Genomic DNA, 26,379 nt, shown 5'->3' on the forward strand with positions numbered 1-26,379 from the left:
GCTGACTTAAAAATGTTTAGGGCCGGGGCACCTGGGTGGCTCAGTGGGTTAAGCCGCTGTCTTCGGCTCAGGTCATGATCTCAGGGTCCTGGGATCGAGTCCCGCATCGGGCTCTCCGCTTGGTGGGGAGCCTGCTTCCCTCTCTCTCTCTCCCTGCCTGCTTGTGATCTTTCTTTGTCAAAAAAAAAAAAAAAAAAAAAAAAAATGTTTAGGGCCCCAGCATAGCAGGATGGAAAAAGAAAGAAAAGGAAAACTTAAGCTCCAATGAACTTAACTGGAATTTGCAAAACCTAAAATTTTAGAGGAAATTCTAAAGCCAGAGGCACACAGATAGGCCACCCCCGCTCCCCGGCTTGATTTCTGACACAAGGAAACCATGAGGTAGTAATTGTTTGTTATCTTAGCTACTAAATTGTGGGGTAATTTGTTATTTAGGGAGGGCTACAAATATATGAGCGATACAAAGCAACAGCTGATTAATATTAGAAGAGGCCCACTTACCAAGCTGATTTCATGCCGACTCACTCACGGAGGAAGCATTAGAACAGTACTTCAGAAATGCAGAATTCTTGACCTATGGATGAAAGAGGACTATGTATAAGGATAGGAAGAGGTAAGTTATTTTAACGTGAGCAGTCTAATATCCAAATGAGTGTCACTCCTTTCAAAATAGTCACCTTGACTGTACATTTACTCTAATGACAATTGTTCCAACCACATCAGGAACAATTCTCAGATACTCCACTTTGAATAGTCAAGAAGTTGCTGGTCACACCTCAAAAGTAACAGATACCCTTGGGCGCCTGGGTGGCTCAGTGGGTTAAGCCGCTGCCTTCGGCTCAGGTCATGATCTCAGGGTCCTGGGATCGAGGCCCACATCGGGCTCTCTGCTCAGCAGGGAGTCTGCTTCCCTCTCTCTCTCTGCCTGCCTCTCCATCTACTTGTGATTTCTCTCTGTCAAATAAATAAATAAATAAAATCTTTAAAAAAAAAAAAAAAAAAAGTAACAGATACCCAAAGACGGAAACTCCAGAACTTCTTTCTGTGACTGTGGCTAACCCTGGTGAGCTCCTACAGAGCTTGGCCCCAGGTGCAAAGTCAGTTGAGGGCACTCTGATACTGACAGAGCCATGACCTGAGATTTCCTTCTGCTAAACCAGCAGGGAGAGGTCATGGCTCTGTCAGTATTGGAGGCCAGATTGGTACCAGAGCTCAAGATTCCTTGAATTCAATGTAGAAGAGAATTCCCCCACAGTGGTTTGTAGTGGGGGGCTCTGGATGGGTTACTAGAGTGTCCTAAACCCCGATTTTCTTAGGCCTCCAGGCTTGAGAGGCTGGGGCATCACTGGCGATTTCAGTGTTGGTTGCCATGCACAGTGGAGCTGAAGGCAAGTGAAGGAGGCACCCTCCCCCTAGGCATCTACACCCTGGCAGAGAGCAGCAGTGCCTGTACCGATGAGGGAGCCAAGAAACAAGAATGAAGCCCAAGAGGTGGCCAGCGGAGGAGAATAAGGAGACAAAAAGTCCCAGCTTCTAGGCTTCATAGGTCCTACTATCTGTCTTTATATCCCTGGAATACTTTGGGCCATTTGCAGCAAGGGAAGCCCCCTAATGACATATGTCCTCTGCAAATGAAATATTTGTTCTAAAAACCTTCCATTGAATTCATAATCTACTGGAAATGCCAACATTCTCTTTCCCAATGAAAGAAGATGAAGAACAGTGGGGTCTCTTTTGTTAGAATTTCCCATGTTGTAAATTTTTGGACGGCTGTAAAGCCAGTCTTAGAAATTTTATTGCCTTCTATAGCAAACAAAATCCTTGATGGTGACTGTCAAAACTCTGAAGAGGTTATGATTAAAACGTCTTGAGGAATTGTTGTAAGGAGACATTTTAGGCATCAAAATCCAATTAAAAAATTCTGTTGATGAAAGCAAACTCAAGCTTCTCATTAAAAGTGTTAAAAGATTTTATTTGAAAGTTTCATACACATTCAATACTTATGTAATATAATATGATGCCTCCAGATCCTCTTTAGTTCTAGTTTTTTTTTTTTTTTTAAAGATTTTACTTATTTATTTGACAGACAGAGATCACAAGTAGACAGAGAGACAGGCAGAGAGAGAGGAAGGGAAGCAGGCTCCCTGCTGAACAGAGAGCCCGACGTGGGGCTTGATCCCAGGACCCTGGAACCATGACCCGAGCCAAAGGCAGAGGTATCAACCCACTGAGCCACCCAGGCGCCCCAAGTTCTAGTTTTTTTTTAATACGGAAAAGTGGCCCTCTTTATGCATTTGTGATATAAAGATGGTTGGGAAGCACTGGGACAGTAGGAGCCCACTTCTGGGCCCACACCAGCTCAGACCCACCTTCAGAGGAGTGGAAGGGGAGCAGAGGCTGCTCTCCAACCCCAGCCTTCTCTCAGCTGTGTAAGAACCAGGGAGAGGCTAAGAGAGCATGCCACAAAGATAACCTCCTCTCACATCACAGAGCTATAACCCCAACACCAAGGCTGGATTCTGTTTATTCCTCCCTCCTCGTCGTGGAATGGTAGCCCCTAATGGAGGTGGTGAGTCTTTATCCTTTGGAGGTGGATTAATTTCCAGAAAAGCTTTGGGTCACCGGAGGCTAAATTCACTTGCATTAAACACTTTGTAAGATGGCTAATAATATTTGGAGTCCCAAAGAGCCATGACACAAGTCAATTTTTAAAAAATTTTCCCTAAATGGACTCCAAGGGTAATTTCCTAAGCCAAATGCTTTGATGCCTGCAATAATCATATTGGTTCCTGTGGTTTGCAGGAAGAGTGTCAATTAGATAAAAAAGGTCTAAGATGTTTAATTAAAAATCATTGTCACTGCTTTATGGCTATGCCTCTTAGGATATGCAAAACAGATTCTCTAAATAGAGGCTTCCAAGAGGCAGCTGAAATAGCTTTACTATTGTTTCTAATGAATTCCTAACAATTGAATGGCATCAAACACTTGGAGTTTTATCTTCGTAAAAAAATGGAAATGGGAACAGCTTCAGTTAAGTCACTGCAATTGGGGTGCCTGGGTGGCTCAGTGGGTTAAAGCCTCTGCCTTCTGCTCAGTTCATGATCCCAGGGTCCTGGGATCCAGCCCCACATCGGGCTCTCTGCTTATCGGGGAGCCTGCTTCCTTTGTTCTCTCTCTCTGCCTGCCTCTCTACTTGTGATCTCTGTCAAATAAATAAAATCTTAAAAAAAAAAAAAAAACAATCACTGCAAAACACTGATACTATCTGGTATTAATTTATTTCTATTAATTTCAGGCTAAAGGTAGTGTGTTCAAAAGACAATTAGAATTCATAAAAGAATGAAGGAAGGAAAAAGAGACCATGGAGAGGAGTACAGATGTGGAAGTGGAGGGGCAGTGCCTCATAACAAAACAAAAATCCAAGAATGACATTGATGTTTCCTAGAACTCCAGAGCAACTTTGGGATTTTTCCAACATTTTTCTCACTGCTTGTTCTGTTTCCCATTTATTTTAAATATGTTTCTTTATATGCTGTCAATTTAGAAAATAATGTATGCTTCTTTAGACAAAAAAAAAAATCAGAATAGTGCAAAGTAAAAGATGAAAGTCCCCCAACAATTTATTCTTCGCATAAAACATGATTAAATTTTGACACGCTCCCCCTCTGTTTAATTCTACAGTTGTTTTCCCTCATGTTCTCTCTGTTCTGCTCCCCACTAGGCCTCCCCCTTCTCTCACTTTGGCTTTCTGTCCAGATTCCTTTTGTGGGTTCAGTCCAGCCTCTGGGGGTTCATTCCTGCTGCGGGTGGCTCTTTTAAGCCCAACTCCCTACACCACTGGCTCCCTCTTGTGGCTCTAGAGGGTCACTGCATACCGCTGAGCTGCCAGCAACTTCCAGAGAGGCTTTGACCCTGGGAGAGCAGTTCCACCCTAACCGCCTCCCCCAAGGTAGCTGAACAATTCCGCAAGTTGTCAGGAGTCCGTCAAGATTCTGTCTTCTAACTTTAAAGGCATTCCCAGAGAGCAGTTTGGGTCTCCTAATGAATGTGAGGGCTCTTCTTAGGATTTCTGAGAATCATGACCCCTTCATGATTTCTCATGTTCTTCTATGAGGGTTTCCAAGAGGCATCAAAAGAACACACCTGAACTGTGTTGTTTAATTCAAATTTGCTGAAAGTAGGGGCACCTGGGCAGCTCAGTTGGTTAATTAAGCATCTGCCTTCAGCTCAGGTCATGATTTTGGGATCCTGGGATGGAGCTTTGGGCTCCTGGCTCAGTGGCAGGGATGGCCTGTTTCTCCCTCTCCCCCTGCTTGTGTTCTCTGTGTCAGATAAATAAGTCTTTTAAAAAAAATTTGCTGGGGCGCCTGGGTGGCTCAGTGGGTTAAGCCACTGCCTTCGGCTCAGGTCATGATCTCAGGGTCCTGGGATCGAGTCCCGCATCGGGCTCTCTGCTCAGCAGGGAGCCTGCTTCCTCCTCTCTCTCTCTGCCTGCCTCTCTGCCTACTTGTGATCTCTCTCTGTCAAATAAATAAATAAAATCTTTAAAAAAAAATAATAAAAAAAAAATAAATAAATAAAAATAAAAAAAATTTGCTGAGAGTAGAACTTAAATATTCTCATATAAAGATAAGCATATGTAAATATGTAAGGTGATGGATGTGTTCATTAACTAGATGGAATGCTTCACAATGTATACCCATACCAAGTATTTTACAGTTTAATATGCCAGTTATCCATGAATACAGCTGGGGGAGAGGAAGCAAAGTCTGCAGGGTTGAAGTTCGCGTGTGTGTCAAAGTGTGTGAGGGTATGTGTGAGAGAAGTGTGTGCATGTGTGTTGGATGCAAATGTAGCTGGGAGGAGAAAAAGGAGTGACAAAAACTTCTGCATCTCTTTACAGGTCTTGGGGGAGGGGAGGGATTTTAAAATTCATTTACTGTGCACCTGGGTGGCTCAGTCAGTTAAGCATCTGCCTTCGGTGGGGCTGGGATCAAGTCTCAAAGCAGACTCCCTGCTCCGTGGGAAGTCTGCTTCTCCCTCTAGCCCTCACCCTGCTCGTTCTCCCTCCGTCTCTCTCTCAAATAAAACTTTAAAAAATTTTTTTTAAAAATTCATTTGCTTTACCTACAGATATCAAGCAATCAAAATATACCAGCACTGGGGACACCAAAAGTAACCAGATATGATCCCGCTACCAAGGCTCTCTTTTACAGTTAATGGGGGACAGTTTATAGGAAACACTGGCCTAGGAGCAAGCACTGAATGGCACAGAATCAGAAGATGTGATGTTGAGCCTCTCCTCCACCACTATGCAGCTTTGTGATCTTCGAAATAATGCAGGAGTTGGAAGAAAGGCGAACAGGGACAGCCCTGCCCAAAGAGGGAACCACCCTTAAAAAGATTTACACCATGGGGAAAGGAGCCCTCCACCCTTTCCCAAGCCGCAGTAGAGGACAAAAACCTGACTGGATGACAGGCACAGGAAGGGTTAATCAGGTTAAAATAGACAACAAGCCCATAAAACCCCCTTGACTCAGAAACTCCGGTGACAACCCTCAGTTCCCCTCCCTCCTCGGGAGCTTTGTGCTATCGCTCAATAAACTTTGCTGCCAACCACTCTGTCTGGTCATCTACCTCTTTATTCTTCAAAGTAGTGTGAGCAAAAACCTCAGGCATTAAAGTAAAAGAAATCCTGTAACAGAAATAGTCACTTGACCTCATTGAGTCTCAAGTTTTCTTCATCTGTGAAATGAGGACAAAAATACCCCCTCATTTGTCTTCATTGCCTCGTTGTGAGGGTCAGCTGAACTTGTGAATGTGCTCTGAAAACCCCACACCAATGCAGCTAGACGCTGTTATTCTCAGTATAATTTGGCCCTTCCAAAAGCTGTATTTTTTTCTAAAATACCTTCCTGCAATTTGTGCCTGGAAATTCTGACCCACAGAGTCACTCTTAAGGGGTTTTCCTAACTGGGCAAGGCATTGTTACCTGGAGGGCCCAGCGGTTATCTGCAGTAGCTCGTCTATCCCACGAATCCACCCACGGATTACGTCTACCCGCATTCCAGTGGAGAGGCTCAGTGGGAACTGGGGACTTACCCCACACAGCAGGGCCGGGTTCTAGCTCTTTAACTGGAACTCCCGACCACTGTGTTATCTACCTACTGGCTCCAGCATGGAGATCACCCAGACTATACCTGAGACTATGTCTCTTTCCCCAGTAGCTTCCAACCACCATCCCCATTTGGGCTGGGTCATATCGTTTTGGTACTGCTACCACTATCATAGTGGGGATAATCCTTAGCTCAGTTCTGATACAAATTTGTGGCTGAGGCTGACATGCCCAGCCAGTATCTCCTTGGCGCTCACCTCTAAATACCAACAGCTGTTTTTGTAAACACCTGCTTTTTCTTTGCTGAGGGCTATTTTGGGATGCCAATGAATCAGCACCTCCAGATGCAGCCCACAGGCAAAGTCAGAAGAGGTGTGGATAAATACATCAAGTTTCTCATCCCTTGGGCACTGGATAACTGAGGAATATTCTAGAGTGTTTCCCAGTGGGATTAAATCCCAGTATCTCCCAGAGGGCTCTTGCTTGATACACACCCTTATTGGCTTCCTGCCCTTCCCTGTCTCTACAAGTGCTTCCTGGGAACCCCTCACAAATCCACTACTTACACCCAAATCCTTGTGTCGGAGTCGGATTCAGGAAAACACAACCTAGGACAGTTGGTACTGGAAGTTAAACTTGGAATGGCATTGTGGAATCAGACCATTAAGCAGCCCAATGGCAACAAGGGCCCATTGTGAGTCTTATCTGGGGCTTTGAAAGATTCTAGAAGATACTCTCTTTAGCTTGTGAATAAGTTGGGTAAGACTCACTTGTAGTGCCGAAATGGAGTCTGCTGGAAGGAGATGCATCCGCTTATGCAATGGCTTTGGCACTGGCATATCAGAGATTCAGTGGCAAAAGATTATAGAGCTGGTTAATTGTTGAAGAAAACAACAAGCTCAGATCAGCCAACCATCAACTTGGAACATAGCGTGAAAGCCAGAAGACTTTGGGGCGTCTGGGTGGCTCAGTCGGTTAAGTGTCTGACTCTTGGTTTGGCTCAGATCATGATCTCAGGGTTGTGAGATAGAGCCCCATGTCAGGCTCTGAGCTCAGTGAGGAGTTTGCTAAAAGCTTCTCCCTCTCTCAAATAAATAAATCTTAAAAAAAAAAAAAAAAAAAAAAAAGCCAGAAGGCTTCGCAGGCAACATTTTAAGAACCCTCCTCCACTGCAGCTGGAGGGTCAGTCAAAAAGAAAACCAGGTCTAGGACTGGATTTTCAGGCTGTTGCAGTAACAAGAGAGTTGAAGTCACAGCCTTGGCCAGATCTCCCATAAGGAAGTGAGGGCCCTGATAAGAGTGGGACTCTGAGATGGGACATCTGGGGTGATGTGCCCCAGAAGCTCTAGGCTGTCACAGCAGCCCTCTCCCAGTAACAGAGCGACCACCTACCACCTGGAGATTAGACCAAGGCCTCCCCGCCGCCAGATACCTTGCTCGACAGTGTTTGCTAGCCTCGAGATTTGCTCCTCCGACTCCTATTTGCAGCTTTATCAATAATTACGGTCCTGTCTTAGTAAGGCTTGGAAAGGGAGTAATATCCCCGCTACGGGAAGGAGACCTGGCCCGAGTTCTAAACGACTCCCAGGTGAGTTCCGCCAGCTGTTCTATAGAACCCTCCTGCTTCTACACGGAGGAACTGAACCATCTTGTCCCTTCATGTTAGTGGCTTGAAACTGGCCATGGTGGAATTCTGTCCCAACTAAAAATCAGTAAACGCCACGTACTGAAGTCAGAGTTTTTTCTTCTCCTCCCCTCGTGCCACTTCCCCTCCGCTCCCGCGTTTTCCGCCGTCTTCATAGAGAGCTGGCCTGCCACCAGCATACCACCGTGAGACACGGAGCCTGGAGGCAAGCCCCAAGTGACAAATGTTGTGCAGCCAAGGTACCTTCTATTGGCTCTTAGGGTAGGACGGCTTCCCTCACAGAACAGAATCAGGAGGCGGCCAGGAGTCGGTACCCTGCGCAAGTCAGATTTAAAACAAGATCCGGCTTCAAAAAGCACCAATGAGCTGCCTGGGTTGCCGCCCATATCGGCCAATCAGGATTAGGCTCTTCCAACCAATCAGGATAAGGTCTTTCCAACCAATCAGGATGAAGCACTACTTTTCTTTCCTTTATTAACATATTTGACCCAGGAGACCGGGAACCCGAGTGGGCACTTTCTCTGTATAAAGAAAGCCTTACTCGTCTTTTTTCTTTCTTTTCTTTTCTTACTTGTCTTTTCTTTCTTTCTTCTTCTTTTTTTTTTTTTAGGAGACAATCCTAACTAATTATTTTCTATTGTTTGTGTGTGTGTGGTTGTCCTGTGGATTGTCCTGTGTTTTTTGGCTGGGTCTTAGCTTGTTTTTGTTGCAACCCACACTGAGATACTGGGTGAGGACTGCCATTCTTCATTGTGGCAGCTGACACCAGCCTTTGTCCATTTGCGCTTGATCTTTTCTGTTAGGTAGGCTAGGAAGTTCCCGTACTGGCTCCCCTGACTTGACTCCCACGTGCACCGTGGTCTAGCAGTCATTAACAAAGGCCTCTGGAGGGTTGTCTCTCTGCCTTGCTTGCCATTATGGCAATAACTTCCACCTTGCCTCTGATGGGCAAATGCCTCCCTGCTCCCCCCCCCCCATACAATGCCTAGAGCCCAAGTTTAACGTTATATATCCTTCAGTCAGTCTTGGTCTACAGAAGGCGGCCACTGCTGAACTGTTCAGGGGTGTTGGTGTAAGCCCTCCCAGCTAATGGTTCTTTATCTGTTGGAGAAAGTGTCTACCATGTCTTCCCCAGGATGTGAGTCCTGATTCATGAGAGTGAGTCAAATAAAAAAGTTTTGCCTTATTTTTCTGTGGCCCAACGGTGACTCAATACTCTGAAGATGAATTTCCATACTTGTTTTCCTGGTCCCTCAGTGTATGAACAGGATGCCTATATCGATCAGCTAGCAGAACTGACCCGGGAGTCCATTAGAAATGCAGAATCTCAGGCTCCTCCCAAACACCGAATCAGAATGGATTTTTAATGAGCTCCCAGGTGATTCATCTTTATATGAAAGGATGAGAAGCCCTGTTTCAGAGCTTTCCAGAGACCCCAGCAGAAAAGAGTCTTCAGTTTCTTAGGCTTGAGTAAAAGAGCTAATTTTCTCCGACTCCATCATCACCAACCCCCTTGTCATCATCAGTGACTGTCAGCGTTATCACCTCGAGCAGGATCGATGAGGCGGACACTTCATCGTGGACCAGCACATATGGAGCAGACAATGCCTTGTCCTAGCTGACCCCGTTTCTACAAGTATATTTATAAAGTAAACCATTTATTTTTTCCCTATCTGACAGGATTCTGTAACTTATTTGCTTTCACTTAGAGTTTTAAATCACCTTCTCTGGCAATTCCCACTTTCCCCAACTCCTCCACCCTCGACTGCTTCTCATCTGCCCAACATGCCAGGTTCCTTCCTCACCCTGCCCCTCCACCTTTGTGCACTTACTAGAAGACTTCTGCTGTTGTCAGAACTGCCAAAGACAACAATGCTTCAACTGGCAGGAAACAGTCTTCACACTCAGGATTTCCTATTATGTGCAGCCTTTTCCAGAAACACAATTGCATCTAAAAATAGAAACTGCCTGGATTTACCTTCATCTCAACACAATGACTCCGCGGCCACTGTGACTGGCCTTGAATGAGGGCCAAACACTTTGAAACACAGAGACACTCTAGCAATGGAGGTGAAGGAAGCCACTTCCAGGGACTTCCAAGTGAGGGTAGGCAGCTGTTTACTTATTCCCCATTCTTTGTTATTTTGCTCGGTTTTGCCAGTAAAGCTGGGGTAGGAGGAAGGAAAGAGAGGAAGACAGGGGGCCATGGACCGAAAGGAAGGAATTCAGGGGAAAGGGCTAAGGAAGAACAGGAGGTGGGAGTGACAACTGTGGGGCCGAGGAGGTGACGCATGAGGAAAGGAAAAGTGGCAGGTGTGTTGTTGAGGAAGAAAAGTGAACTGGAGAAGGAAGAGAGGAAAAGGACCACAATAGGATTTTCAGCAGTCTCCACGCAGCTTCACAGCTGGCTTATGGTTTCCTGAGAGTGGAGAATGAAGAGAGCCGTATTTAATGTCCGTGCCAAGTTTGGTGTTGTTTATTTTCTTCTTTACAATCCCCAGAGTAGCATAACCTCCTCTGAGGAAGAGATGTTCTCACCTCTATCCTCATTCCCTTCTGTCGGACACGTGTGTTGGGGATGGAGAGGGACAGGGGATGGAGGAGGTCAAACAGTGTCTTGAAAGCTAGAGAGGTGTCTGTCCCGTCAACCTGAGACCAGAGAAAATAAGCTGTTGCTAAATACAGTTCTCAGACTCCTGTTTGAGAAGACACCACAGCCTAGGAAGTAAGCCCTCAGTTGGATATTGGAGGAGGTGATCCTGGCAGAGAATTTCTAGTGATGATTCTGGGAGAACATTTTTCATGACCTGAAAATTCAGAAGCAAAAGCAAATGGAGAACTGGTGAGAAGTCAGGAGACAAGTGCATTGGAGGGTACCTGGAGAGAAATAAGCAGAAGGCTGGGAGTTTTCCAGGGCTGGCAGGCTCTCCTGACTCAGAGTTAAGCAGAGCTAAGGGTAGGCCCAGCTCTGCCCTTTCCCACTGGGGGGACTGGAAGCACTCTCATCCTTTCTCTAAGCCTCAGGGGCCCCATCTGTGAAACCTGGACGAGGACATCCACTTCCTAAGGTGTTTGTGATGATTCTGGGGTTTGTGAATGAAAAGTTCCACTTCCTGTTTGTTCTATTTGGGGGATTACAGATAGAGTCAGGATTTAGGAGGTGTTAACAAAAGAGCTTTAACCTGAAGTCAGACATTGGACCAGAGAAAGAAGGAGATGCAAGGGAGCAAAAATTAGAGTTCATATTCAGATCTGGTGAATGAAGAGAGAATATTGGAACCCTAAGGACTCAGACTTTGTGACACAGGGAGAAATAGTGGCAGTGGAGAAAGAGCCAGTTTCTTGTATATACTGTGCCTCAGGACAACCAAAGAGATGTAGAAAGTGTCTCCCTCTAGGAGTGTTCCGGCTAATAAATGAAGATAGCGAGAATTAAAAATGTAACCATTTTGCAACCTCTAATGAAATAAAGGGCCTAGGACCTGATCATTGTGTCAGTTATCAATTTATTGTCTCTCAGCCCCCTACCACCCTTCAGTACCTGCTCCGTAATAATGGATTGGACTCTTGAAGCAGTTTTTTTGAACAATGAGTGCAATGTTAAGCTTTGTCAGTAGAGGGCGGAGGAGGGACACTGCTGGAGAATGGGGGTTTTTCTCGGTCTGCGTAAAGGTATTGTTTTTCTTGGTCCAACCGCGTGGCCTCTCAAGGGTGCTTGCTCTGCCCCAGCCACGTGCTTAGGCCGTGCAGTCCCTCAGAGACCTCAGAGTCCTAGCCTGGGCCCAGCGATCACCTTGACTCGGCACTGCGCTCTCCAGGCCTCACCTGGGCAGTGGAGCCCCAGCTCCTCCTCTGCACTGTTCAGCATCAGCTGACTTGTGCCTGAGGACACTGTTCCCAACTTGAACGCTGCGCGCAGGCCTTCCACCCTTAGCAGCCGCCAGCTCCCACCGTTGCCGGCATCCGTGGAGTCTTTCTGGCTTGCCTGGCGACTGTGGACTAGCTCTGGCCAAGAAGCCCAATGAACTCAACTGCCTTCATTTGCTGTGCACAACCAGACCTGCTCCAACTAAGGGGCAGCCTCAGTCTTTGGAGAACCCTCTCTCCAAGCTCATTTCTCCATGAGTATTCTCCCTTAGATATTGGATACCATACATCATCCTTCTTTACAGTTATTCTCCTATCACAGTTAATCATTCTTTATATGATTAAATATAAGGGAATGCCTACTACTAACCTCACAGACACAGCAGGAGTCATGGGGTCTTGCTGGAAACACAACACACCTATAAGATATTCTTGTCAAAACATCAATCTTGAATCTAAGCAAGACTTCGACACAAGTATTCAAGAAACTCACAGGACACAGAGACATGTCCAATGATATCATCAGATGCAATCAGCAAAATCCAGGCTATGGGAAACTCCAAAGAAAAAGAACCAGAATTCTCCAACAAATGAGAGAAAGAATCTGTAAATTAAAAGAGACTTAGAAGGCCTATTAGCCAATTAAAATTCATTGACCTTCTTTGAATCTGGATTCAAACAAGCTGTTAAAAAAGATTTATGAGCCAATGGAGGAAATTTACTGGATACTTGATGATGTTGAGGTAATTATTTTTAAAACTACAAGAGCTAATGAAGGAAATATGAACACTGAATGTTTGATGATATTAAGGAAATAATTTTTCTTTTTGGATATGATATTACTGTGGATATTTTAAGAGCTTTGATCTTTTAGGTTTACTTACTAAAATATTAACAGATGGTTTGGTATGATGTTGGGGATTTGCTTCAGAAGAATCTATGCATGGGGTAGAAATGGATAGGAGAATATACTGGCCCTGAGTCTACAGTATCAGAACTGGGTGATGAGTACACGAGCTGATTAAAAACCTTTTTCAACTCCTACAGATTGATAAGAAAAAAGGCAACCTAAGTGAAAAATAAGCAAGGGGTATAAATAGGCAATCCATGAAAGAAATATAAACAGCCAAATGAACATGTAAATGTGCTCAGCCTTGCTGGTAATAAAGAAAATGCAAATATAAAACAACAATGGAAGATCAATGAGATGGGGAAATGGGTATTCCCATTCGTATTACCATACAGAAGGACAAGTGGGCAGAATTTTTCAGATGTAAAACGTGCATTTCTATAAACCCAATGCTTTTGCTTATGGTCAGACATATGGGCAAGAATATTTGTTTATTGCCATATTTTTTTTTTGAAATAGCAACACCCTAGAAGCAAACTAAATATCCATCAATGAAGAAGTGGTTGACAAAAAGGAGTAGCTAAAACATGATGTGATATATCCACACAAGGGACTCTGTAGCCATTTTAAAAGGCTTCATGAGCTGACATAATAAAGCACTCTAAGACATATTGTTTAGTGCAAAAAAAGCATGTTACAGAGTAATGTGTTCCAACTGATCCCATTTCTGTAAATAAAACTAAATACACCTTGTGGGTGGGGGGACACCTACAACATGTCCCCTTAAAAATGGAATGTTGTAAATGTTTACATTTCCATGTAAATATTTACTTGTATTCATATGACTTTGTATATACACATACTCTGCTTTGTTGATTTTTCATAATACTTTCACGGTGTTTATGTCATTTACTTTTCTTTTACTTTGTAAGAATTTACTAAATTTGGCAAGAAATAAGTCGTGATGAACTGAACATAAGTGATCCCTCCAGGATATGGTGGGAGATCCAAGGCAGGGAAGTGAGAGCTTGGTGGGGCTATGCCCACAGCCAGGCCCTGGCCCACCCTGCCCCACCCACCTTACCTGCCTGGTCCAGTTAACACATAGATAATCAGACAAGTTTTAAGATAGAGAAAGCTCAAACAAGTTTTTACTATTTAAAAGGTTTCCTCAAATGTGTCTTGTCATAGGACTTCCAGGCCAGTGAGTTCAATTCCTGATTTTTAAGGATGCTGAGGAGCTGAGGCCCAGGGAAGCTAAGGGAGTTACCCAAGGCCTCCGGACTATTTGGCATTTTAAAAAGTTCTCTTGCACAGTACTAAGAGGGCAACCAGGAAAGCATTCCCAGGAAAGCTCTGAACGTTTGGGAACAATGAGGAAGTAACTAGGGGATTATATGTTCAGGACAAGCATTCAGAATTCCAGCAAATTTGCTGACAGCCATTATGAGTGACCGGCATCCCGGGGTAAATCACCAGGATCAGGAGAATGAATCATCCCAGGCTTTGTTCTTTGTAGGACAGCACATTTTTCTCCCGCTCCCTCTGTTCTACATCACGGGATTGTTTCCATCAGGGTCACTGGGCTGAAGGACCCACTAAATCTGGCCTCAGTCCTATCTTGGCAAGCGGCCATGACCAGGGTGATGGAGGAGTGTTTACACATGTCAGATCCCAGGAACATTTTCTCTGTTCTGTCTGATAAAGCCCAGAGTCAGATAGGCAGTGGTGAAGAGCACTGGACCAAGAGCCGGCTCACCTGCGGGTGGCTTTTGTTCTGCCCTGAATCCAGCTGTGTGAGCCTGAACTGGTCATTTAAGGCTTTCAAAGCAGGCACAATAAACAGGTTAGATGTGACTCCCCAGGTCTCATGCCCCAGGAACCTGCTTTGGGATGAAAGTAGCTTCCAGCCTGAAGATCTGTTTTCAAAATCTGTTCTCTCAAGCAGAGTGAGAAAGAAGTGCAAGTTTATAGCCATGACCAGTATAGAGCCAAGGCCAGATGTAAGGAAGAGAAAGAATCAAGGTGGACATCACTACCCTATCCAGGTAGAGCAAGTAGACTCACCCTGGGAGCCAGCTGTTTGTAGCGGAGGCCTGGAGCACTATGTTGAGAAGAATCTAAAGGAAAGCTGAGCTCAGGGAAGAGAGTTCCCTGACCCATGAATGATGTCAGCCATGGTTGAGGAGGGTGAGGGCACACCATGTTTTTGCTACCCTTGCTCCTAATTACTGTATTTATGTTCCTATAGCCATGGACCCGGGGACCCAATATGAAGCAGGAAAATGCATGTGATGAAACCTTTTTAGAAAAAAATTTCAGGGGCACCTGGGTGGCTCAGTCAGTTAAGCATCTGCCTTTGGCTCATGTCATGATCCCAGGTTCCAGGATTGAACCTCGTATCAGGACTGCTGCTCAGTGGGGAGTCTGCTTTTCCCTCTACCCCTCACCGTGCTCTCATGTTCTTTCTCACTCTCTTTCTCTCAAAGAAATAAAATCTTAAAAAAAAAAAAAAAGAAAAGAAAAAAATTCAGAAAGCTGGCTAATTTGGGGTATAATTAGCAGATAAGGGAGTGGGGAATCTAGATGCCTGGGCTCTGTTCCTTGGCCCGTCACTAAGTAACTAAGAATCTTGGAGGAAATCAATGTGTTGGGATATCGATGTTGGGATCTGTATCTTCCGGCTCTGTTGTGGACTAAGATGTGATAAGGAAGGTGCTAAAAGGCCTTTGGAAGTGGAGATGGCTTGTAGACCAGCCCTGATGTTCCTTCAGCCACAGGAAGTATTTCTTAGGGGCAGTTTGGCCCAGTTTTGTCTTGTTTTAATTAATGCTGTAATTGTCCAACATAAGAAAAAACAAAGTGAATTATAAACATTTCTCTTATGATGTGTAAAAAAGGGCAGAAAAGAGAGACCAAAAGAAAATTATCTGGTTTGGGGGGGGGGGCGTTGTTTTTGTTTTTTGTTCTTTGAGAGTAGCTGAGAGGGGCAGAGGAAGAGAGAGAATCTTTAGTAGGTTCCACGTCCAGTGCAGAGCCTATCACAGGGCTGGATCACACAACCCTGAGATCGTGACCTGAGCTGAAATCAAGAGTTGGATCCTCAACCAACTGAGCCACCCAGGAGCCCCCCAAATTACCTGTATTCCTATCATTCAAATCCAACATTTGATATCTTATATTCCCTTGATCTGAAGAGAAGTTGCTATAAATGCTATGATAACTAACAGATTCACCTTTTTGGGCTCCTTTTCAGGAAACTGAACTGCAGATGAAGAGAGTGTTTTATTTAATATTAATTTAATTTAATAATATTAAATATTCATTAAATAATTATTTAACACAATTGGTAATAATAATTTCATGTTATTTTATCTTTTTTTTTTTAAAGAGGAGGCTGAGAACAAAGGTGTTATGAGCCTGTTCTTTTTTTTTTTTTTTCCAAAGATTTTATTTATTTATTTGACAGAGAGAGGGAGATCACAAGTAGGCAGAGAGGCAGGCAGAGACTGAAGGGGAAGCAGGCTCCCTGCCAAGCAGAAAGTCCAATGTGGGGCTCGATCCCAGGACCCTGAGACCATGACCTGAGCCGAAGGCAGTGGCTTAACCCACTAAACCACCCAGGCGTCCCTTATTTTATCATTATTATTATGAATGACTAACCAGGGCCAAATGAGGGTGACACTCTTTATGCCAGCATCACTTCTAACTTTGTGTATAAAATTGAGGCAAACCTGGTCCTTTTTGAAATTACATGTAAAAGTGAGTGAGGACTAGAAAGTAACAGATAAAAATAATAAACTACTTTTAAAATTTTTATTTGATGCTGCTAAGTTATCTTATTTGATAAAATAAAATGAAAATCACTTGCAAGGATGAAGGAAAACCCTAGGATTGTTTTCCAAGGCAGGGTGAGGTATCTAGTACACAGTACTAGTTAAGCCTATTGGCTCTGACGTCAGACAGGCCGAAATCCTGGCTCCTCCCAAATAATAAGGATAATAGTGGGAGCCAAACTCTTATAATAAATCATTTAATATATATGTACATATATATCCTATTGTCTCTGTTTCTCTGGAGAGCTCTAATGCAACATGTCAAGTCCCTAGGACAATGTCTAGCACATACCAAGCACACAATAAATCTTGTTAAGATACATCATGTCGAATCAAACACGATGAGGTTAATTCTGTGTTGGGCTCCCTTAGAAGATCTTTGGTAGCAAGTATACAGAGCAGAAACTGTTGCTAGGACTGAGAAGAGGAGTACCCTTGCTGGCAAGAACTAAAAGCAACAACGAATGCCAGAAATTTCTCAAGTTCAGAAGCTATGCCACTGAAGTTGTGGTTCCAGCCTCTCCCTCTCTTATCTACACAGCACACCATTGATAGAACGTTCTAAAGTGCCTTTTAAAATGCTACTAGCTAAGGGTGCTAGGGTAGCTCAGTTGGTTGAAATGCTACCAGCTCAGTGAGGGTGAACGCATTCATTGACCCCATGAGTATTTATTGAGGAGGCACTGGGCCTGATCCTGGGGATAAAACAGTGAGTGAAATACCACATCCATGTCCAGGGAGTGTAGAGCCTAGTGAGGGAGCCAGACACCCACACATACAGACACCTCTCCGGGCTTAAACTGATACAGCAACAAAAAATAACTTGGTGCTGTGAAGGGGATCACTGAGGAGACCCTAATTCAGAAAGATTTCCTGAAACTCCCACTACTTTGTACCCTCCTCACCCCAGGGCACCAGTTTGATTTAGGTTCGATGGATTTTTTTATTTTTTTATTTTTATTTTTATTTTATTTTATTTTATTTTTTGTCTTATAGATACTAGAGGCAGTCAGTCACAAAAGGGAGGTCTCTGAGAGTGGAGGAACCCAAGGCTCCAGGACATGACACCATTTGTCCCAAATTACCCACCTCAGGCATGGAGGGACCTGGATTTGAACGCGAATCCCTCTTCTTCCTCCTTCTCGCTCCCCTCATTCTCTCCCTTTCTCCACCTCCCCCAGCATCACTGGGGGGGCACCCACTCAGCCTTTGCCCATGCTGTTCCTGGATGTTCCCCTTCTCGCTGCTGCTCAGCTAAACCCCTCTGTGTGGTCTAACCCTAAGTGCAATGGGAGAGGAAAGAAGGGGGGTGGCGGCACCAGCTGAAGGCGGTAAGGAATGCACGGGGGTCTATGTTGGACCTTGAAGGTTGTGTGGGATGTAGGATTTAGCTAAGAGAAATGTGGACAAAGAGGGCCTGGATTTGGGGAGCAGTGGAAGAGGTTATATGTGCTGCCAGTGACCAACACGAAGCCATTTGAGTGGTCTGGGAGAACTGTGGAAGGTGGGATATTAACGCAGCGATATTATCATGGAAAAAAACAGACAACATGCCTGCCCTCAAGGAATTCTCTATTAAGTGGAAATGCATTAGAAAAAAAAAAATCTCTTTAATAACTCCTCATGCCCTGGCACAATCCTGGGCACTGCATAGTTTCCAAAGTTCAATACCAGACTGACGGGCTAAAATTCTTTTGAACTCAGTAGAGAGCCGACTCCAAACCTTTCCATCTGCTGACTCCTTCTTTGTACACGAAGACCACATTTTCCATTTGCCTTAAAACAGCTTAACATTTTTGCTGCATTACTGAGGCCACTTTAATTTATCACTTTGTTTTAAAGAACCACACCATCCAAAAATAGCACAAAATTACTCATTCTGTTCGAGGGTAGATGGTACGTACTGTAACCTTCACAGGAGGCGTGTAATCTCTTATTGATCGGACCAGTGTGAATACAGTCCCGATTATCTGTGCATTCTAATGGTCTCAAATGGGAGCTGCTCAGTGTTTGTGAAGCAGGTTACCTGTCCCCCCACCCCCACCCCCGCCCAGAGCCACTGAAGGATGGCTGAGCAGCCGCAGAAAGAAGCTGCACGACTGGGTTCTGAATTCCTCCCTTATCCAGGCCCAGGCAGGCTCAGATATTTTAGAAAGAGTTGACTTACCAAACTTTCTCTCCCCCAGCTCTTCATAATGTTATTTCGTGTCTTTATTTCTCAAACGTTTAGTTTTACATTGGATTTCATATTTTAAGCACAGAAGAAAATGGTTTAGGATTTCATTGGAGCCTGGGCAGATCATTTAAAGGGAGAATTTTTTGAGAAATAGGAGTCAGGGCTGGGCTTTCCAGAAATTTTGTTGGGGTTACTTGTGATTGTTCTTATTTTTATAGCAATTATAGTCTCCTCTCCCCACCACTTGCCTTGTGTCCTCCCTATCCTCCCTCACCCCCCGCCAGAACAAAAGAGGGCTCCTTTTGAGTGCTCTGTCATGAAAAATCACCATAATGGAATATATATGAGGATTAGGAATAGAAATGTCAGGCCTTATTAAGTCTCAGTAGTCAAACTCTTGTGTTTCCCATTAGGGCTCCAGTGTTTGAGATCTTCCAGAGAGGAAGAATTCTGCCTGTCCCATAGGAAACGCTGCCCCTCCCCCAGACTTAGCAGAACCTTGCCTGGGGTCAGTCCTTATTGGAAGCCTGCAGTGTTTTCCACTTTTGTTGACTTTTAGAAAATTCTATTTCAGAGGAGACCTTTGGGAGCTTCGTGTAATCAAATTCTGTCAAGGAGGGGAAAGTCTAGCTGTTAGTATATTATTAAATGCCCTGTATAACCACAGAATCTGGGCATTCATAATCTCTCTCCCCAAGGAGCTCAGAGAGCTTTGGAAACATTACTTTCTTTTATTCAACCTCACAAGGGACATGAAGATAAGGTGGGGGGGGCAGGCTTTTTAAGCAATCCTCCCAGCATGCTCAGCTGTCTTAGTCCCATATTCCTTATTTCTATTCTGGGCTTCTATAACTCAGGAGAAATGTGGACCAAGGTAGAGCCACCAGAGAAATGAACGACGAAGGTAGAGCCACCAGAATGGGGGCAATCGTCAGTGTTTGGAGGCACTTTTGCACTTGGAGCAAAGCAATGATCTTGTTCTTGAGTGGACTTGTAAGTCCACTTGTGAGGGAGGAAAGGAGGTGCCTTCTTTACTGCCTGGGAATTAGCAGATGACTTCAGGAGCCCAGAAATGAGCCATTGGCCCAGGATATACCTTGCTCAAAAGGCAAGCTCCCCCACCTTCTGCTGCTAAGGAGAGCTTCTGACACATCTCCCTGGCCATCTTCCACTTTAGAGAATGATTGTGCTTATCAGCATAGACCCACCTTCCTGTGGGCTGCCAAGAAGTATCTGGGTTAGTGGGAGTTTCTAGCTGTAGGAGCCGCCAGCCCAGGATGTGAACTATGGTGACTCCGTATTGAACTTTGTGGTCAGAGTGACCACGCGCACTCTCTCAGGGGAAGAGTCCCTGATGTCAGACCAGTCTCTAGGCAAAAAGTAAACCAAGGGGCATCTCTTCCCTTTGGGCATCTAGATTCCTCTGGAGTATAGATGGAAATAGTTGGAAACCTTAACACACATTCACATCTCTTCCTCATCTACAACTTACTTTGCTCAGTCGGCTTTACAGAAAAGACTGAATGAAATTATTCTTGGTGAGGTTCTGTTGCTTCTCCCAGGGGTATTTGCATCTGTAAAAGAGCCAAACTTGAGGTCAAAGAGTAAAACTAATATAGAGGAGGTATTGGAAAGTAAGGGAAGCATTTTAGCCATAGTACATCCCTCCCCTAGACAAAGATTCTCCCAGAAGCGCCGCAGATGCCTACTCTCCCTTCTCAAAGATGTGGGACAGGGGCACCTGGGTGGCTCAGTGGGTTAAAGCCTCTGCCTTCAGCTCAGGTCATGATCTCAGGGTCCTGGGATCAAACCCCGCATCGGGCTCTCTGCTTGGTAGGAAGCCTGCTTCCCTCTCTCTCTCTCTGCTTGCTTCTCTGCCTACTTGTGATCTCTGTCTGTCCAATAAATAAATAAAATCTTTTTTAAAAAAAAAATGTGGGACATACAAGAGAGCAGCAAGGAGCGTGGAGATTAATCACGGCTTTACCAGCTGAGTGACTCAGCCCTGACCCCTCCCGCTTCTGGACATCGGTCTGCGTCTCTGAAGAATGAAGGACAGAAGGAAGACCCAGTCCACACCATTCCTTCCACCATCTCCTCTCCTCCTGCCTCTTCCTCCCCCTCACTGTTGGGGGCCCTGAACTGATAACAGCGCTTACTCCAGGCCAGCTGTGTAAGCCGAAGCGGGAAATCAGGGCCTATCGCGAGTCACCCCCAGAAGTTCTGTGTAGGTTGAATAGGGAGCAGCAATCTGGTGGAAGGGTGGAGCGGGCAGGCGCGTGCTCTACATAGTACGGTGCCCTCCCCACCTCCACCCAAGCCGCTCTTCGGCTCTAAGGCTTACCAGCTCTCATGCGTCCTTCGGCTCTAACACTTATCTTATCCCCAAGATACCGTACAGCCTAGAGTTTTAGGATTCAAAATGTCAGCCTCAACTCTGGAATCTGACCTAGTGGCTACTTCAGACGGAACGTCTCTCCAGCCCTTCTGTGCTTTTTTTTTTTTTTTTTTTTTTTTTTTTTTTTTTTAAGATTTTACTTGTTTATTTGAGAAAGAGATCACAGGCAGGGGAGAGGCAGAGAGAAAGAGAGAGAGAGAGACTCCCCGCTGAGCAAGGAGCCCTATGCGGGGCTCTATCCAAGGACCCAGGGATCATAACCTGAGCCCAAGGCAGCCGCTTAACCATGTTGAGCCACCCAGGCTCCCCCTTCCGTGCTATCTGCCTTCCGTCTTTTCCTGCTCTGCCCTCCGACGTCAAACAGGCTGGAGAAAGGCAGGCCCCTTTCCGCCGCAGCTGTGAGCCCGCTGGGGCCTCCTGTCGTAAGAAGCTGGGAGCGTGGTGCCGGAAAGCCCTTCAGATCCCCGCAGGCCCGGCAGAGGCACGAGGCCGGGCAGGGTTGCAGCTGGAAAGGGAGTAACAACCGGTTCTATCAGAGCAACTTGCATGAGAGCCGACCGGCCGGGCATGAGCACCAACGCTAACACAAATTAAACAGAGTCACTGCAGAACCGGTATTGCTCTTTTTCAGTCCGTGGGAGCCTCCTGCCAAGATCAGAGCGATCCCCATGGATGTGATGAGTGTGGGCAAGCCAGAAAAGGGACCGGCCCGCGCCGGCGACACGTGTTATTTTAACCTTCTGCAAGGCTATTCTTAGTCTGTACACCTTGTTCTATCTCAGATGCGATCCAGATGGTTCACAACCTAATGGTGTTGCTTCAACAGAGATTTGTAGGTAACCAGACCAAGCGTACACTACGTCAGGAGCTGCTCACCTGGGGGCCCTGTGGTTCAGGTCACCGGCGTGTCCCCGGGCAACGCGCTAATCAAGGTGCTGGAAGCTGAGGACACACGGTGAACTCCTTCTCTCCCCTCATGGGCCAGGTGCACAGGCAGGTAACTTTAAAGTGATCCCAGACGCAGAAAGAGCCAAAGGAGCCGGGAGGAGGGGCCGCTGACTTGGCGTGGCGGTGGGGGCGGGGCCTTGGAAGACAGATGTGAGGCGAGGCTTACCGGTTGAGAGGAGTTCCCCAGGTGAGAGGGAGGAAGGGAGGGCATTCCCAGCAGGGGGAGCTCTCCTGTTGTGCATTGCGTGGAACTCCCGTGGGGGTGGCAAAGGAAGCCAGCAAAGGGGAAGAAAAACGATTGCCTACTCTGCCTTATCTATTCTTCTCACCCGGCTCTGATTCCTGAAGAGAGAGAGGACACACTGAGGGATGGTTTTGAGCCGCTTAAAGGAGGTTGGATGATGTTGGAGTGCTGTTTCTAGTTAGGAAGAAAACCAACAAAAATCCAACCTGCAAACAGGAATGTCCATGCATAGGGAAATAGTGAAACAAATATGGTACACCCAGCTATGTTATGGGCAGTCTGTAGTCATTAAAAAAAAAAAAGATCTACATGTGCGAACACAAAGAGATATCTGAGAAACACTGTTAATTTAAAAAAGCAAGTAAAAGAAAAATATGTATAATTATAATAGGTTCCCATTTATGTAGAGATATGTATTTTTTTGCATTTATGTATTTTCTGTGCATTTACACATACAAACACATAGAAGATACTATGTGATTACACATACAAACACTAGAAGATACTCAGCTTCTGGGGAGGGAGGTGGGTTAGAGGAAGGCAAAGAAAAAGAAACTTTAACTTTTATTTAATTCACTTCCATGTTATTTACATTCTTTTTAAAAAGATTTTATTTATTTATTTCACAGATAGAGATCACAAGTAGGTAGAGAGGCAGGCAGAGAGGAGGAAGCAGGCTCCCTGCTGAGCAGAGAGCCCGATGCGATGCGGGGCTCAATCCTAGAATCCCGGGATCATGACCTGAGCCGAAGGCAGAGGCTTTAACCCACTGAGCCACCCAGGTGCCCCCATATTATTTACATTTTTACAAGAGCATGTATTACTTGGGTAATTTTTTTTTCCTCCCAGTGGGAGAAAAGGCACTGGATTGAAAGACAGAGATCCTCCAAGAAGTTGTAGAGAGTGGTCTTTGCTCCTTCCCTTCACTCCCCGCAATCATCTAAATTCAGGAGAAACTGAGATGCCCCAGAAGCTCCCCTCTCCCCTCCTGGCCATCAAAAATAATGCCAGCACAGAGAACCAGAGGAAAGTAGTATACTAGGAGTACTGGATTTGTTTGTGGGCTTCCCTATTGTTAGAAACAGATGGTTTATTTGATTTACTCTCGGGAGTTATTTTTCTGGTGGTAAGTAATTCAAGGGATCCTTTGTGATCACCTGTGAATAAATAAAACAGTGATATTGCAATTAAAATAAAATAAATTTAATTAATTAAAATAAATCATTAAAGTCAACTTTAATGCTGACATAAGGAATATAATCTAAATTCTAACGTGCATTTAAATTATAACGTTGTGTCAGAGGCTATTGGACCTAGGGATAATATTTTCTAAAATGTCTTCTCTTACCCAGTTCCCCACCCCACCCATCCATCCATGATTTCATTTGATCAACCACAAAACAGAAGTATCAAGCTCGAACAATGCTTCAATGATACCCTGTTAGAGCCTGTTCTACCAACACCACATGGGCTTGGGGGGGCGGTCATCTACCTCTTTAGAGTCTCCTATGTCAAATAAACTCCAATAAACCATGAGGGGTCCCTGATTACCTACAAGATTCCTTTCTCGGACTTCTGGTTCAAGTCTGATCTAGAAAGAGCTCCTGGCCTTCTTAACCCTCAACTTGCCAGGGATAGAAAATGACCATAAGTAATAGAACTTTATTCTGCCTCTAGGAATGAGAGGCTGTAGGGTTTGAGGGCTCTGCCCATTGTTTAGTTCTGGAGGAAAGGTCACTTAACCTGCTTAAGCCCCCATTTCCTCGCATCTGCACAGAGTCTAGGCCAGAGAATGTGTTTAAGTTGTATGTACCCCTGGCAGTGGGGGGCGGGAGCTGTGAGATTACAGAAGATTTTATTTTTGAGTAGAGCTTGGCTGTCACACCCCAAAGCAAAGCAGCCCACAGAAAACGATTTTCTTTTATATAAATATTCCCACAGTGAAAAACTAGAGGTAAGAATGTTTTCCCTCATAAGCTTATAGATCCCCAAGGCCAAAGCTGTCTAAGTCAGAGGTTTGTAACTGGGATCCTAGAACACAATTCAGAGGGCTCATGTTTAGTTAGAGCAGGGAATAAAAATCTGTCTTTATCTTTACTAACCTCTTTCAGAAATTTAGTAACTTTTCTCTTTTAACTGTGATCACAAACCACAGTAGTATTATCAGTCAGGACCTGTGATTTAGTCACCAATAGAAATCACAGATAATTTTATAGAACATGACAGTTGTCCCACATATCTCAATTTATTTGCTTTCATCTTTACTCCCAAATTATGGTAGCTATTCAACCTGCAATTAGACCTAGTTAGTTAATACTTAATAAAGAGGCACACATGTTATTATATCACAGATTTAAAAGAATATCCCAATAACTATATTTCAGGATAGTCAGATTTCTTTATAACCCAATGTGTATTTTTTTTTAAACTTTTATTTAAAGACCTGAGAGGGGTCCATTAACTTTGCTAGACTGCCAAAGGGATCTACGCCCAATAAAGGTTAAGAACCCCTGCTCTAAGTGGGGTTAGAGTGGGGTTTGTAAATGTTCCTAAAGGTCTGTGTCAATGTCACTTTATTTACACATTCCTGAGATTCAGCCTCTAGCTCATTGAGCTCTTCCTAACCAAATATGCTGAGGAAGAAGCTGCATCTGTGTAAACATCATCCAGCTAAAGTGTCAGGTTTCCTCCTCTTCTTCACAGTTGTTTGCAGCCAACAGCTAAAGGCATTAGAAGGATCAAATATCCTGTATGGCTGGATGAAGAGAGAGGAACTTCTATGGAATTACAACCCAGGCATTTTGGTTGAACCCTGTGAACTTGTTTGCTTTGCTTAGAGTTAAGTGCAACGATGAAGTGTTCTGAAAATGAAAGAAGTCACAAACCTATAAGTTGTTGGTTTGATTCTCTCCATGGGCATTAGGGCATCACCTAATACCTGCCTAACACTTTGATTATGAACAGTCTTGATTGGGTACAACAGATGGCTTTCGCCCTGATCTCATCAAGGTACCATTGAGTTAGAAGGGTTCTGAGGCCATCTCCAGGCTTACAGAGGGAAAAGGTGCTGTGGTTGCTTGCTGATGGTTGCCATGGTGAGGGGATGTAGCTATGTGCATGTCCTGTGATTATCCTCAGTCTAGTCCGAACTGGTACCAATGGTCATCTTTACTTGAGACCCAGATAGAAATACATTCTTGACCATTCCTTTGGTGTCCCTTCTCTGTGCTGAAGAGAAAGGGGAACCTCAGTACTTGCAACTATTTTGCCAACTAGTTGATTTAACACCATGACATTGTAGAAAACTGCCTGGGATGCCCCAAAATAATATAGCACAATTGATAAGGGGAATTTATTTAAAATAATTTGATCAAAGAAAATGTGATTTCTGTGCTTCCCTCCCACTTATTGATATCATAAAGTTTGATCTCATGACTTTGGTTCAGAAACAATTCTTCAAACCTGATGCTTACTGATTCAGTTTCCTTGGCTTTGCTTCTCTTGTAGGCCATGATAGGCAGGGTTTAAGCTGTCTTGCATTTACAGAGTGCTCTGTCTTTTACAAAACAGTTTTTATTTTTACACTCTCTCCGGAGGCATCTCTCAACAGGCAGGAAAGCTCAATTGTTATCACTATTCCCATTTTACAGATAAAGAAACAGGGGCTCCAAGAAGTCAGGTGACTTACCCAGGATCTTACTCTCAGTTCAGTGCTCTCTCAGCCATAAGATATTGCCTTCCAGGGTCTGCTTGTTTATATCATGTTCTTCTAAAGAAAGGAAATACTTTTTTTGTTTGTTTGTTTCAGTGGGGGAGGGGAAGAGGGAGAATGAGAGAGAGAATCCCAAGTAGGATCCACACCCAGACAGAACCTGATGCAGGGCTCGATCTCATCATCCCAAGATCGTGATCTGAACCAAAATCAAGAGTTGGTCTCCTTACTGACTGAGCCACCCAGGGGCCCCAAAGAAATCTTCCTAAAAGAAAATGAAAACAAACCAATATTCTTATATGATCAAAATGCACTGTCATCCACCTATCAGCTCTTCTCATGTTGGCCAAGCTAGAGGTGACGTTTCTGGTTTTCTTCTCTTTCCTCCTATTTTAGCAGGATTTAAAGTATCTGCTTAACCATTTACACTTCATCCTTCCACCAGTCCGAGTTAGTAAGAACACGGTTTGTTCAAGCACAGGGAGTCTGCAGAAGGGTTCTTTTTAGGATCTCAAATCAAATGATCCAGTCCAGGTTTTGTAAATACATTTTCTTACAAGCGCCACTTCTGATGCCAGAGGCAGATGC

General features: G+C 44.6%; 1 long non-coding RNA gene across 1 annotated transcript in view; it reads right to left on the reverse strand.

Moving 5' to 3' along the window:
- The window catches only part of LOC123394397, an 82,248-nt gene extending 60,318 nt beyond the window's left edge, over positions 1-21,930 (reverse strand). Inside the window, exons 1-3 of the long non-coding RNA XR_006609122.1 lie at positions 21,764-21,930; positions 19,982-20,063; positions 502-574 (exon numbers count right to left, since the gene is read on the reverse strand). This is a non-coding gene — a long non-coding RNA (uncharacterized LOC123394397). The remainder of the gene's footprint in view (positions 1-501; positions 575-19,981; positions 20,064-21,763) is intronic.
- Positions 21,931-26,379: the final 4,449 nt, after the last annotated feature.

The sequence above is a fragment of the Mustela putorius genome, unplaced genomic scaffold, assembly GCF_011764305.1.
Source record: "Mustela putorius furo isolate JIRA1106 unplaced genomic scaffold, ASM1176430v1.1 tig00003834_pilon_pilon_pilon, whole genome shotgun sequence".
Lineage (NCBI taxonomy): Eukaryota > Metazoa > Chordata > Mammalia > Carnivora > Mustelidae > Mustela > Mustela putorius.